Source organism: Pleuronectes platessa, chromosome 11 (assembly GCF_947347685.1).
Source record: "Pleuronectes platessa chromosome 11, fPlePla1.1, whole genome shotgun sequence".
NCBI classification, from domain to species: domain Eukaryota; kingdom Metazoa; phylum Chordata; class Actinopteri; order Pleuronectiformes; family Pleuronectidae; genus Pleuronectes; species Pleuronectes platessa.
In genome coordinates, this window is record NC_070636.1 from 13,214,378 (window position 1) to 13,230,584 (window position 16,207).

Below are 16,207 nucleotides of genomic sequence, written 5' to 3' on the forward strand. Positions count from 1 at the left end.
GCGGAGGGTAAATCCCTACAGGGAACCGGCGGCAGAGCAGGGGCTGAGATGAGCTCCTCCGAGTATGTCTCTGCCCATTTTAAACCCTCTCTGATAGACTCGGAGAGGACAGCTTGAATTCAACTTTAAAATATGCTAATTTTAGACAAATTGAGAATTTAAAAGGCTGTTAAATTGTAATTTCTTTTGTGAGAGCACCATACTTTTTAAATAACACATAACACTTTCCATTACAACGACAATTTTTTATTTATACATTTTCTACAAAGTTCCAAGTTTTTTTTATACTTCTAACAAAGTCCTAACATTTCTTTGCAGGGCACTAATATTTCTTCCAGTCATTTTTCGGGAATAGAGCAAACAGAGCCCTGAGTGAATCCTTGAGCACACACACCCTCCTCTGACTCGGAGAATTAGCCTGCGAGCGTCAGAGAACCCAGACACAAGCTGTGTTTTACTGATCAGACACATGGTCTCTGTGGAAGCTACTCCTGACCCTCCTCCTTCTCCATGTTTCCACCTCTTCCTCTTACACACACAGCATTTTTCTATCCTTTTCAATATATATTTAAAAAAAGACAGTGTGTATTTTGAATCTCTTTCTGTCTTTGTCCTCTGTCTCCCACTTTTACAACTTAATTTCCTCTCCCGTTGATTTAAATAGTTTGTTTAGAATTTGTTTTATCATCGTTCTAGAGATAACTGCTTTACAGGCTCGGGTAATTGCAGATTGTGAAACCAAAAGGCCGACAGGAGACAATATAAATATTTGAGCGATGGAGTAAAAACAAGCTCTTCTCGTGACCTGGGGTAAGGAGAAAATTGAAAATGAAATGAACTGCGCCCATTGTGAATTTTCCACCCTGATAATTTTCCCTCTCTTCACAGGAGCCGGCCAACGAGAGGCGAGCGTTTTGTTCATGTTATCGCACGCTGTTCATTTGTCTCCCAGCCGGAAAAGCCGTGTTAAGATAACGCCGTCCTATCATCTGATTGTCTTATCCAAGTTGAGCGACACGGCACCCCCCGCAGTCACTGTGAACAATCAGTCAGCCCCGGATGAAAAGGTTAAGTGCCCCACGTACCCCCTGCTAAAGTTTGTGGTCAAAATACATCGAGGGCAGAATTAAGCAGTGTTTAGTACACACACAATTTATCCGACATTCATTTGTCAGGTGTCACCGCGCCGAGCTCACGTAGGCCCAGGACTCGAGTTCCGTTTGAATTTTCTTATGGCCTCCTCACCGCGTTTTCAAGTGCAAGAGTGTGCAACCCCTTACACAGCGCGTGACACCGGGGTCAGTGGAATTGCCCCACTTGAACTAAAAGACATTTAGTTTGGTTTGAAAGTGAAAACCTTCGAACACCATTAATTTGTTTGCTCTCCCACTAGTCATGACCACAGCGAATGCCATCACCTCAAAGAAGTGGCCGGCCGTCCTCACTTTTTATTTGTTTGTTTCTGTGGAGGGTGTGAGAAGCTGTGGAGCGCGGCTGGAGCGGACGTTGGACTTGTGGGGGTGGTGGGGGGGGGCTCTCCTTTACGGGGAGAACGCTATAGGAGCTAGCAAACAAGTTAGCTAGTGAGAGAGAGAAGGGGGGGGGGGGGTGGTGATGGCGTCGGGAGGGGTGGGGATTCATTTAGCCAGGCATAGCTGCTCTTGTTTGTGGTTGTCCCTGACAGCGTCGGCCACGCTGCTCCAAAGCACCTGTGTTTGCTCACTAGCTTTCCCCCAATCTGCTCGAAAAATGCTGCGAGCATGTCACATGGCGGCCAGATAGCCCGGGCACCATGGGAATACAAAAGCCGGGGCTTTTAGAACAGTTAATCATTAATGGAGGTCTCTCTTTTGTTCCCATTCAGCTCCGTGCTGACAGAGGCTTTGATATTACATATGGCAGACAGGTCAGACGCAGATATGGCCAAGTACATCGACTGGAAAGTGCTCTCAGGTCGCCGGCTGCAGGGTGATGGAGGTAGACGGGAAGCAGCAGTGGGAAAGTGTCCTTAAAGTGGAAGCCACGTGCGTCTGTGGAGGACAGGGAGAACACACTGGTCAGTTTTACACAATATCCAAAGTTTTTCTCAATATAATAATTGTATCACTGCTATAAAGTGTTTATAAAGTATCATAAACGCTTGATTCTTAATAAATATGCTGCACCGCACAAGAAATCCTTTGATATCAACCCCAAAAAGATGGACGACAAATTCGTGATTGCACCACGGTCACTGATTGGCAGGACGGCAATAAGCGGAACAAGTCTTCCGTGGAAAGAGAGGCCAATTTCTCCAGCCCCACAATTAATTAACATGCCCTAATCTCAGTTTGCTCTCCATCTTCAACTGTCAATGAAAAGTCCAGGACTCATTTCACGCCCGTCAAAGTGGGCTTGGGAAGAGGAGGGGGAAAAAGGCAATGCATGAACTTGCTTTCACAAAGCAGGGCTTCATTTATCTAAAAGGGGGGAGATTAGGTTTACACAGCCACATTCTTATTAAGCACTAAAAGGGTGAGAGACAAAACTCTTATCTCCCTTTTACCTCAGCATGCCAATGGTTCTTTATTGAAAGTTAGTCTCGACCCCACCCTAACCTTCCCCCAGAGCTAATAATATTGTATGGGACTTGGAGAGGATAGTGGGACCACAAACATTTACGGCTGAAAATGCAGCACAAGAGCGGGCAAAGTGGCCACTCAACGCAGGATGCTCGGCGCACTGGGAGTCAATCATTAACGAGGCACTCTCAGCGATATCTGCTCTCCCTCTCGCGCACAGAGTAGAAGTCAAAAGATAAATGAAGGTTGTGTTTTCGGGGGAATGAGAACGGCTCCAACTTAGGCGCTTTGGCAAACATGCCAGCCCTCACGTAGGCTTCTTTTCAGACGTTTGCTGCCAGTTCTCATGTGAGAGTTTCCCTCACACAGCGTGTTCTCAGGCTGGCCAACAATGGCGAAGTGACTCAGGTGTGTGTTTGCATCAATGTCAGAGTGACACGAGCTAAAGTCTGCGGAAACCTCGTCACATCTCAACCTTTCCACCATCAAAAAGCCTAGATTCTTATATTTGTTTTACGCCTCCTTGTTCTAAGTGGTTTATGCATAATTTAATGGTTTTCTCTATGAGGAAACATGACCAGAAAAATAACTTTTGACTCCAACTTAAACCGCTGTTTTAAACATCACGGAGACATAAACTATTTTCTTTTCTTTTCTTTTCAAGGACCAGACTCTCACATTTCATATCCTCTGCATCATGTGCGAGAGTCACGCAGCCACAAATCTTTCTTTTCCTTACATGCGGCTCAACTTCACTGCAGCGTGTTTATTTGCTAACCCTGGCCACCGGTGATAAGGGCCATCGGTGTCCCCAAACTGTAGCTCGCAATCTCTCTCAGTGACAGCAGGCCCATGTTTCCACCAACACATGTGCACTGTGCTGCCAACAATACGAGGAAAATAAAGAACAAAACATAGGTGGCAATAAATTCCCGTCTAGGCCATGAGGAAATAAATTAGGTCGAACAGAGTCAAAGGATGGGTTTAACAAGTGTGTGCTTCAAACAAAAGTTCCTGTTTCAGGAGGGAAGGTGGATGGGTGATGGATGGCTTGGCAAACATAGCTGACATACCTGGCCAATGCCATGGGCCGGTCACAACCCAGGACTGAGAGGGACATTGTGTGAGTGTTTTGTTGTGTGTGTGTGTGTGTGCGTGTGTGTGTGTGTGTGTGTGTGTGCGTGTGTGTGTGTGTGTGTGTGTGTGTGGAGCTCTTCCGCAGTCATCCCTCTTCCCTCTGAGGCGTCAGCTCCCTCCTCTCCTCCACTCGGACCGTGGGGATCACTTCAGTCAGCAGAGCCCTGTTTGACAGAGACAAAACCTCCATATAAATCCCGTCCTCCTATTTATTTGATGTGCAGTTCTACTAGGACGCCTTCGATCCGTCCTCAGGGAGCCCGCATCTCAAAACACTCAAATAGTCTGGGTGCGGCGATAAGCACGAGGCGGGAATTATACTCCCAAATTCCCAAATCCTTACAGAGCATTTGGTCCACTGCGTTTTAAGACCCTTGCACAGCACAAAACAAAGCCAGACCATATAAACAGGTTAATTACTGCCATTTTTGTTATATATCTTTTAATGTGTTTTATTTAATATGTATCGTATGCTGAAAAATATATAAATGTGGAAAAATGTAAATATATGAATAGAGAAAATGCTCTTTTTTTCCCCATGAGTTGAGTTTGTAGTGTCTGAGACGGGTCATTGCAGCGAGGTGGATGAGTGGGAGACCTTTACGGGGAACACCCAGGAATGTTTAGTTAACTCGCCCGTCGCATTCAAGCATGTGTGTCAAAGGTGTTTACAGGGTGTTGACATTCACACTCTAGCAGAGAGGTAATGTGAACGGTGCAGCCGTGTGCCTGTCTGAGCTGCAGGGGCCTGAAAACGTGCAACACAATTCATTTGAAATAACAATGTTCCAGTATGAACCAAATTTAAAACCCCTATTTATTTGTATGTAATGTAATACTTATGCAACAATATGAAACTGTTATTGCAGGAAACATTTCTTTGGCTAAAAAGCACAAAATAAATATTTCCTTTTAAAATCCATGTAATTATAAATCATGAAATACACAATATAAAGAGCATATTTATTTGTTTAACAAATAATTGAGTTTCCTTTTTTTGTTGTATTTTTTTTAATTTGCTTAGGTTTTTTTTTGATAAACAATTCCATTGTTAGCTCCATTGTATTATAATAGTGATAATTGTATGTTTGTAAATATTTAAATGTAATTTTATAAAATCATACATTTAAAGATAAATTTTGACCTTTTATACAAGCATTATACATACACTTTTTATTTACTATGTATACTATATGTTTATATTAAACCTGTTGTTTTCGTGGTCATAAAATAAACAAAATAAAAGGAATCTGATTGTAAATAAAATGACAGTAATATGTGGATTCGCTGATTAACTTGATAATGTGTGGTTTAATTTCCCTTTATGTGACGGCTTAGCAATAAAAACACAATTATCCAGCCATATATCCGCTCATTGTAACAAAGAGCAAACACAAGATATGTAAATATAAACCTTTAATGGTTTAACCCGACAAAGCAGCTGAAGTCGGCACACGATCTTTCAACAAATTGTGGTTGTAAAATGTGATTTTCAAAATGATATTGTTTGTTTTCTAACGCACATAAAGATTACAGTAATTTATTTTTATAAAGAACAGTGAAAAATATAATTAGATGTGCTATATTTAAATACGGAAAAAAAGAAAAATACCAATCACACAATTTTATAATTAATCAAATTGAATAATGTAATAAATAAATTTTAAAAAGTATTGCTTGCAGCACATTTTGGTGATTTATGTCAACCTAACAAAATACATATATACCCCTATTAATATTTAGTAATGCTATGTTGCCAGGAATCTTATCCCAGTCACCCTGAGGTTATCCTGTCTTCTCCAGTGGGTTGCTAAAGAGGCTACCAGTGCCTGCAAGTACAAGTCTGTCTGCCTGTCTCTCTGTCTGCCTGTCCGTCCATGTGACCACCCACTGAGAGCCGTGCAGCGACGTGAACCGAGCAGCTCCAACTTCCTCCTGTCAGCTTCACATACTGACCTGCAGGTGACAGAGGACCTAACCTGTCCCAGTGCCTGTATGCATCCAGTCACTTTGAGTCCCATCACATGACGATTTAGCAACTGAGCCACACACAGCAGAGAGAGCACACCGCAGGTACCACTCAGACCACCAGTGTCTGCAGGTAATTGGAGTGTTGTAAGTTTCCTATGACTCACACACACACATCTCCTTCCCTCCACCCCATGAATGCCGGGAGGATTGCTGGTCGTGGAGTGAACTTAGAGTTAGAGTCATAAATTACACGGCCGCGGACAACCTTAAGCGGTGTTGAAATGCCTGGAACAGAGCTTTATTTGAGCGGTAGTGGAGCGTGACGCTGAGAGCACCACCCCACGAGCAGCCCGGCGCTCACAGGCACAAATAGGACAGCTATTTATCTCCTCGTATATACCTGAAGGCTGACAGTGGAGGAAAACGCTGATGGAGCTCGAAAAAGGTGGATGTGAGAACAAGCACGTACTGTTTCTTTAATGACGTTTCTCTTTGAGGCATTGCTTCCGCTACAGGTTCATATGGCCTACCTTTTTGTGTGTGTGATTAGGGCCCTTGTGAATAAAGTCTCGTCTTAAATTTTTAGAAATTCTGCTCCAAACAAAAGGGTTGTCCTTCCTGGGGCCTGTCTTGGCACAGCTACTGGCACTTTGAAATCTGATCTGACAGATTAAGAGCTTAGCTGATACAATAAACCACCGTGGAATCATCGCGGGTCGTGTTTTCACTGTGGTGCAAAAAGAACAGTTTTTTCCTGTAGTTTCTTTGAGAGCAAAAGCCGCTTGTAACAGATCCGCCGCTCTCTTCAAATACATTATGACTCTTAGGAAAATAAAGGCGACACATTTAGATATATGTTAGTGGTTATACAAATGTGACAGAGCGAAAAAACACACAATGATTCTTTTTCTTCACGACATCATATTGTGTAGAAATCATCCTCGGTCTGACCACCCAGGGGGTCCCTGACACCACAACCTTTACAGAGGGGGATGGGCGAGTGTGTGTGTTTGTGTTTAGGCAAGTGTCTGCTCCCATGCATGAATATGCTCCTTCATCTTATGTGTATTGATCCTCCCGTGACATCCCACCATCCATGTTTGTTTGTTTGTTTGTTTGTTTGTTTATTTATTTCTTGCAGACACATTTACTATTGTTATTTTTATTCCCGGCAGACTTCAGCAGGGGAGCACGCTACTTCCATTTCCTGCCCCGCAGACAACATCACATCTATTGAGTGCGAATACGCATTCAGCGGAGATGTGGTCAATGTAAATGCAAACACAAACCAACAAACCAAAACAAAAGAGCACAATATGGATCCTTCTCTCGGGCCGGAGCCACTACACTCGCTCTGTTTGCCCTCTCCTCTGGCTGAAGCTGCCATTAGGTCATATAATGGCCGCATCTCATTTCTCTCTCAAGAGCCCTCAGACGCTTTCTGACTTTGGCTGGAAAAGTACATCTTTGTCGGGATCTCCTCGCCATTTATTTTTATTATAAACAGCCTTTTAAATTTCAATTTCGCACTTTCCAAGTCCAGCTCACTCTCATTTTCATTCTGTAGGATGGAAAATTGCTTTAAAATGGAAATTCTGTGGCAGCCCGGGCACAAGAAGGAAAAAAAAAACCTTCTTGGGTATCGTTATCGCACTGCGTGCTTGACTTGTGCTGCCTCCTCTAAGGAGAGAAGAGGGGTCAGCCGTTATCCCCCCTCCCCGGCTGCCACCTTGCCTTTTATGGCAAAGTGGCGGCGTTTCAACCCCTTAAACGAGTACACACGCTAAGGTGAACCGAGATACACGCGCGATAACCCGTGCAATTAGACAACACCGTCATGACAGGCCCAATGTGCACAGATAAATGACCATACAGTATGGCCTTCAATGGGAATTAAAAGTATAGGGCAGCTGGGCTCTTATCTGGCCGGGGAAGAAGAAACCAGGCAACAAAGGGAGGCCTAAGACTAAGAGGCTTGATGCATGGGAAAGCCATGGGCCGGCCATTGTGGCTGCCCTTCTGCTGAGCAAATAGTCCAAACTGTTCATTCCCCATCTCCCATTCTCTCGCCGGTACATTGTTTGTGTCCTTGCATTTCATTCTGACTGGGGAAGATTGCTCTCAGGGCCAGTGAGCAAACAGTCCAGAAAAGAGCCAGCTATCTCCTGCCGTTCCCAGGAGAACTAGCATTTTTATTTCAGCTCCAAGCTGTCAAAGGATTGGAGAGTTTATGTCAGGATCCTGAATTAATTGCTTTAAGCCTCGGGGCCGACGCCGGCGTTTTTATCACCAAATGTTCGGTAAAATGTTTCCTAGCAAATTATGCACCCCCTCCCCGTCGCCACCCTCCACCCCCCCGCCCCACGCACCATTGCCTTGTCTCAAGTCGCCAAACATTTGGTATTGGATACATGCAGGATGAGTTTCTGCAACACGAATGATGTGTTTAGTTGTTGTGACAGCACAATGGTGTGAATAGTGATGGGCTATAGCGCGGCTGTCAAGGATTTGGTGAAATGAAGGCAAACAGCAAACTTTTGTGTGTTTGTGTGTTTATGTTTGCGTTTTTTGTTTTTTTTCCTCCCGTCCCTCTCCATGACGGTAGGTACACGAGCCAAGCTTGGCAGTGGAATGAGTAAGCTTACAGATGCCTCAATAAACCATAGCTGTTCAGACATTTGGTGGACCGAGCTTTAAATGCTCCAAACTGTCCCCTGAACTGCCAAAGTGACTTCAGAACCGTCTGTCATCCACATTACGCTCCTACGCCACCTCTTTATTTGATAACTATACACAATATATTTTATATTTTTGGATTTACAAATCTATGCACTGGATGTCTGTGAGTCATATATTCAACGTAGCTCCATTTAAGAGGCAACTTTGGGATCTTGAACGACCAGATTTAGCACAAACTTTGCACTAAATTTCCAAGAAGCGCTAAAGAAAGTCTCACATTTGATACTGTTGATAACTTTTGGCTGCTCGGACACTTTCCGATCCAGTATCAATCCCAAATATCCCAAATGTTTCTCTTTTTTTTTTTTAAGTAAGAAAATTGCTTTAGTCTTTTTAAATATCGCCCTGCTGGCATGTCTCTTAGATAAACAGGCCAAAAACAACACGGCAGCAGGCGGCCCAACAGTTCCAGTCCTCAGAGCCACACGTCAATAACCTGGAGCCGCCATCTGGACTTTGCTTCTCTCTGCATCCGACATTATAGTGGACCAGTGTATTTGCATCTAAAAAGAATTAGTAATATTTCACCGTGAGGCAGGGTACTGTGCAATTTGTATGAATAAGCCCTTAGACAAACTACCTGTCATTCTCCCCCTGGCTGACTCCAATAATAAAACATGGTGGTGCTCTGATCCAGAAACTGATAGGGAGCCGCTCTCAAGAAAACACACTCGTCATCGCATGAAAAGTTTGCATATGAATGGAAGTCAGAGGGAAATTTGCCTCAAAGCATAAACACAACTGTCTCTGACGCCGTGACCTCAACCAGTGGCCCGTTGTAACAAGTCGGGACCCACAGCTGATCTAACTGTAACCCGGGCCCTTCGCGACACGTGCACCTTTCACACCACGTTATCCTTCCGCTGGGCCACTTCAAGATAAGGGTGGCCCAGCTCGGACCAATAAAGATGCCAGTTGACTCCTTAATCTGGAAGGATATTAAGTGACGAACGCCGTGATGTTTCTGTCAGCGTCAAGCAGGCGAGGGTTAAATAGTGTGTATCAAGGGACTACTCTGCAGTGGGGTGGGGGGGGGGGGGGGGGGACATGGAGGCCTCATCCTTCACCGTAATCTGCTCGACAGCCCTGTAGACACTCCCAGCTTTCCTCAATCCTTCAACTGAGCGTCAGCCTCCCCATTATAAATAACACAGCCATTTATATGGGATTAAATTGGGGATTAATTTGATTCAAGTCCGGGTATGGGAATTCATTAGCGGGCTGAAAGTGGCGCTATACATGGGGAGAATTTAATTTGAATCCCCCGAGGGAAGAACGGTTGGGGCGCCGAAATGGAGGTCTGACAGACAAGGGGGGGGATATTGTTCCACTCTTTAGATTTGGACACTGAGGTGGCACTTCATTGCTGTTGATGGGCTGTTATCAAATTGAGAGCGGCAATGCTATTAGGTGCGGGGGTCCTGAAATAGACCGACTGCTGCCGAACACAGAGAGAGAGAGAGGTGGGCTTATGCGAAGGCTTACCCTCACATCTGGCCTCGTCTATCTGCACGGATCAAGGCGGGTTCCTGCCGCTCGCATGGAAGCAAATACACGTCTTTTCACACAGATTTGGCTCGTACTCATACGGTATTAAAATGAGCACATTATTTGAATGTCAGTGATTCTCATGAATGTTGAAATGGCATATCCATCGCCGCTGTTTCCCGACAAGCTGCGCGGTGTAAAGTAAAGGCATTAAATTCAACTCGGCCGCAGATTACAGAATTCACCCCGGCAGAACACCGTCCTGGCATTCACTAAATTGGACAAGTCCCATTGTAGGATAGCCTATCACAGTGCACATTTCTGTACAGCGGAACATATGCAGGACAAAATATTCCGTAGTTTGTTATTCCGAGGACAGCGCCGGGGGCACCGGGCTTGTTTGCCTTTGCTGGGAGAGGAGATTGGATTGGGGGTTTAAATGAATCGCTGGCGCACCACGTTTATAGGTTTCATTAACTTTTAATGAGTTGGGTGTCCTTCGCCGTGATTGGCTGGCAGCGCTTTGCCTTCACTTCCTGGAACTGCAGCCGAGGGGTAATGGAGGAGATATTGCAGCATGTTGGCTTCTGCGTTATGTGCCATGTGCCGCTGAATGTGCCACAGCGGGTGGAAATGGGTGAGAAAAAAGAGGGAAATGTCATGTGGTGCTGGTCCAAAGAGCAGAAGCCCCACAAAGATATCCATCAGCACTGGCAACTGCTGAATCTAAAAAACCTGAGGGTGTCGGGCCTCGAGGGGAATAAAGAAACCTTGGAAGATCAATCACAGCCAAGCAGGCGTCCCTTTAGCACAGCTGACTGACATATCGCTTTATGGTAGCTTTCCCAACAAGGTTTGATCTCAAGACGGCCATGAGACCCACTGGGAAATGCCTGAGGAATTACCAGAGAGGGGCTCAGCACATGAGCACGCATGCACACAAATATTTCCAGGCAATAACCTCATATTTCGAGCATCTTTAATCTCCATCCAATATAGTTTCTTTCTACCTGGTTGATCACACATATATTGTCTCCCGGCGTGGAGTTTTTTTTTTTTGTTCCTTTCTTCTTCACGCTTTGAGAAGCTAATCTCCTCCTCCTCTTGAGTCTCACTTCAGCTGTCGCGACAAAACGAAAAGCTTTGAATGTCATCTCCATTTTATCTCCGACGCTCTGACATGAGGAAAGTTCTTCATCAGACAATCACATCATCTCCATTATACCCTTGATTTTTGCACCCCCGCCCCCCCCCTTGAATGAATCCCCACGCAAGTTAGTCTGGTTGAGGGGCCTCTTCCCCAACATTTGAATGATGACCGACCAGCGTTGCAATACGATACGAGGATAAACACTGGACCATCCATCCACTTCCAGCCATATAAAAGCTGCAGGGTAGTGAGGGGCACCCCGTGCTGGCCTGAATAGATCGCCTTTAGGTCAGTGCACGTCCCACCAGCTGCTGCCTCACAGTGCTCAATGGGCATTGTTGATGGACCTCTCTTTCTCTCTCTCTCTCTCTCTCTCTCCCTCTCTCTCCCTCTCTCTCTCTCTCTCTCTCCCTCTCTCTCCCTCTCTCAGGACATGAAGGAGTCCTGCACTGGAATGTCACATAGTCGTGTCAGAAGAGTGCAGACACATCACAGTCATCGGCCGCATTCTCACCCTGTCCATCCTGCCATCCTTCTCTCACTTTCTGTCTCTCATGAGCCCTCTCTCTCTATCACACACAAAAACACAGACACACACACAGACACACACACTTTTCCATCAATCATGTTCTAACTTGGCCCTCATATAGATTTTCAAAAATAACGTAATGACAGGAAGTTTATTTTTATGCTGAAAAGATTTGCCTCCTGTAAATTGTCTCCGAAATCCAAATGGCCCAAACAGAAAAGGGGAAAGTGCCAAATTTTCTGTGAACAGAAAGGAGAGGGAGAAAAAAGGAGCAGAGTATATGTATGTCTTCGGTACACATCTGTAAATCCCTGATTATACTTTGAAAGGATGTTTCAGGATCAGAGCAGAAGAACCGACCTCTCCACAAGTTAGTTTATACTCTCTCCTGTATATTCTTCGAAATACCGTTCCTTCATAACAAACAATAACCATATATTTAAGGTATTAACTGTATTTTTTGGTCATATAAAATCAAACAGGCATAATTTACACTTGTGGACCGCTTGCACAAGTCTTTATGAAAAGGCCGTTCCAATCTGAGTTCCTTGATCATTTTTAAGTCTGACAGGGATGCAGTGTAATCACTAGTTTATTTAGAACATTTTTAATTTGTTTTGATTTCCTTTTGTAAAACAAAATTACAGATTTTGGCTGCAGCCTATAACTACAGTGTGAATGCATTTGATGCCTTTTAAAGATAAGAACAAGAGCTGAAATACAAGGTGACAGTAAAAGTTATAATTGTATTCCTAAATTATGCAATAATTTCCCAAATTGTTTCAATGATATTTCTTTTTATATTTGTGGAACAGCTGGAAACACTGACAAAATGTGCAATACGCAGAATTAAGTAACTGAAGTATATTTATCATTTAACTTTAATATAAATGTTAATCCATTACCACAGACACGAGACTACAGATTTAATTACAAAGTAGCCATTCAGCTTAATTTAATCTTAATTGGAATTGAATAATAATTAAAATGTTTGGATCATGTTTAGACAAACTTCAAAATCTGTTCGGCTGTGCGTTCCTCCAAAATTCACAAGAGGCCAATTACCAGTGTTGGAAAATTAAAGGGAATTATTTAAGCAGGCTGATAAACCAGAGATCTACTGAGCACAAAACAATTATTGATTTATTAACCAAGATAAACAGACATTTTTATTTTAAATATATTTTCTACTAAGTTGATTTCTTGAGTGAAAATAATAATATACCCTATTCTGCTTTTTTTCCCTGCACACACTTCTTTTCGTGTATTGTAATATAAGTTAACAGCCAAGCGGGTTTATTCAGTGAGGAGAAAAGTGGAGACACGTACGGTGAGGATGGATGGATGGATGGACTGGACGGGCCGACGCAGCGTCACGCACCGGGACGAGGCCGCCTGCTGAGAAACCATGGGTGGCTTTTGAGTTTTGACTTTGTGCTCCCTTTAATATACTGAGGGTCGGCAGTTTGCCTTGCTAAGATATGGGATTAGGAGTATTTCTAGTGAAAGGGGAGTTAAGTCGGGCCAGTGTGGACTGTCCCTCCCCTGCAAAGGGCTGAGACAGAATTACAGCTTGTTGGACCGGTGTCCCGCTGTCGCCCTGGAGACACGGCTACTTGGGTGTTCCAGTGCGCGGGGCTGCAGCGCATGCACGGAGCCTATAGGTGCTGCAGACACCCTGGTGTATGTATACAACACCATGTGACACCGTGTAGAACAACGTTACACCTGATTTAATAATATACAGCCACACATTCTGACGAGGAGAGCCACTATACTGCACCACCGTTATTACCAGGAGCACTGCAGGAGGAGCCCACACTATATTCTGCACGGACCTCTAATAAACTGCTCTTGATGGGAACCTCCACATATTTCTCTTATAATTCTCTATCACTTCTATTATTGTGAATGACCGTCATGCGTAAATCTGCAGCTAGATGTTGGCACTCACGTATTCAGCTGACGCCCATGGGTGAATGCGCAACGTGGCTTATGATGTACTGAGTCATTCGTTGCAAATTGAGGCCCAAACTCGCCGAGGCATTGCAATATATTGCTGTAGGGAAAATGTCTCACTTAGGAGGTCTGGTACAATTAGATGGGATTTAAAAGTCATGGGCAGAAGATGGGCCAAATCGCTTATTGGTAGGCTATGTCACAATACTGATGATTGATGAATGACTGTATTATTTTTGACTGTGTCTGTTGTATTAATTTGTATGCATGGATTTTTTTAACAGAACGATATTTCCCTAACTCTGGATTTTCTGGTCAACCACCTGCAGCCGAATCCACACGGGCTGCGGGCGACGCGTCAGAGAGCCCATGCGTCTTTGTGCGCTCTGACTCCCAGGCCTTAATCAAGAAACATGCAAATGCGTCCACAAGAAACGCAGCGAAATCAGGTTAAAAAAAGAAAGGGATCAACAGGCCGCACCGTCCTTTATTCTGTTGCTATAACAACAGATGTGCCCGTCTATAGCCTATATGTGATGGCGCGGCGCAGGACAAACCACTACATCCTCCCCCTGATGGAAAATCCCGCTGCACCGAGTTGGGAGACGTGTGAGGAGGGTGCGGAGATGTGGCCCCGGCGAACTCGTGTCCGCCGGTACAGATTGAGGTTGGCTACCTTTGAACCGGCAAAGCTGCGAAAGGCCATTCCCATCTCAGTGCGCTGCTGAGAGGGCTGAGGGGGGGTCACTCCGCGTTCAGAGGATCGCAGGGAGAGCCGCATCTGGACACAGCGCTTTCATGCTGGACACTAGACTGAGCTCTCAAAATGTTGAAGAGTTCATATTATTTCATGTAAATTATTGTTATTATAATTATTATTATAATTATTATTATTATTGTTATTATTATTATTATTACTTTTATTATTATTATTATTATTATAATGTTGTTGTTTATGTGTTCACAAGTTAAAGATATTTTTATATATATTTGATAAATTAGGATTAAAAGATTAGCAATGAGCATATATCAGAGCTACCTCTAAATAAATTGAAAATATACGTTATTGAATTTCTATTTCTAAACAAGAAACAGAAATAAAATGAATTGGCTGTTATCTTAATTTAGAATATCCCCATGTGATGATTTTTGTTTGATGCAACCAATATATATTTAATATATAAAATCCCCCTGACAAAAAAAAATAATTCTGAATCGATTGGTTTACTGGTTTCATATGGGAGCAGCTGCAGCAAAGCTGGTTTTCATTGCAGCGTGTGCAGCAACAATGATATCGATCAGCCACACACTGCAAAAAATATCCATCTCAACAAATCCCGGAGTCTCATATTTCACTGAACAGGTGAACGGATCCGCGATAGTTTCCTCGCCTGCAATCAATGTGTATTTTCCAGATGTTACTCGCATGTCGTGGTGTTTTAAGTCATAAAACAGCCACTGAGCACATCTGGAATGATCTCACCCCCTAAAAAGGCAATGATATAGGATCCCTTTAAAGTTGTTTTGAATATTCTTTTTTGCAGTGCAGCCGGATCCCACTTCCATCACGCAGCAGCCTCGCAGCCACACACGACCCGCGGATCGGCTCTGCGCCACCCTGTCGTGAAACCCACTCCGTTTCTCGTGAATTCAGGATATCAGCCTCTGCCCGTCGTCTTCTCCCCCTGCACCCCCCCCCCCCCCCACCCCCCTCCTCTCTCACATGCATGTCCCAGAACCGAAACCATCACACCCTCCAAAATATGAATTCAGTTTCCTTTTAAAAAGAAGAGGGGGGAAAAAAAGAAAAGAGAGAGGAAATACAGAAAATAAAAAAGCTTCATACCTGTGCAAAATAGCCGGGTGCTTGTTGCTGGCACGCCACACAGGAGCCCATTGTAGAAGCTCGCCTTCTGCCTTCTGCAAAGGGCTCCAGACATCACGGCATTTATTTGAGCTCAAACTCTGTCACTGTTGACTTTAGCACAAAGCAAAGATTTCACTGCCCCGCTAGTTAAAAAAAAAATGATTATTTTACAGAGATATCGATCAGTGCGCTATAAAAAAAACAGCTTAGCATTATATGTCTAAAATGAATAGAACGAAATTTAATGTCTGTGTAAATTTACAGAGCCGCAGCGTCCTATTCAAAGTTTACACTTGTGCAATTTGGTTCGTGCGTGCGTGCTTGTGTGTGCGTGCGTGTGTGTGTGTGTGTGTGTGTGTGTGTGTGTACTCTTCCTATATGTGGGCATAGCCTCCACTCTATTGTTTACTGGCTTTGTTTATTCGCAGATCATGCTGTTTAAAGTGCGATCTGTAAAGAGGGTCTGGAGAATAAACGCACACTTTTTAGGCCCTGCGTGTTCAGAAGGCGAAGGGGTGTCATCATGGTGAGCAGCAGAAATGTACCCCCCCACACACCCACCCACCCACCGACACATACACGAGACTCCCCTGCATGGCCTTGGATTTGAGCTCAGCAGGGATGAAGAGGCAGGAGGAGGAGGAGGAGGAGAAGAAGAAGAAGAAGAAGAGGAGGAGGAGGAGAGGGGGGTCCTGCATTCTTCTGGAGGACAGCATCGCCTATCTTATCTAACAAGAGGGGAGGGTCCAGCTCCTTTTAAAATAGGGAGTGAGACAATGGAGCCCCCAGATTGTGGGGATGGAAGT

The 16,207-nt window shown here is 44.2% G+C and overlaps 1 long non-coding RNA gene across 1 annotated transcript; it reads right to left on the reverse strand.

The window, feature by feature from the left end:
• Positions 1-230: 230 nt before the first annotated feature.
• On the reverse strand, positions 231-15,688 carry LOC128451459 (uncharacterized). The gene is made up of 3 exons (XR_008340106.1): positions 15,381-15,688; positions 3,635-3,862; positions 231-2,030 (listed from the first exon to the last, which is right to left on the reverse strand). It is a non-coding gene; the product is annotated as an uncharacterized LOC128451459 (long non-coding RNA).
• Between the last annotated feature and the right edge of the window lie 519 nt (positions 15,689-16,207).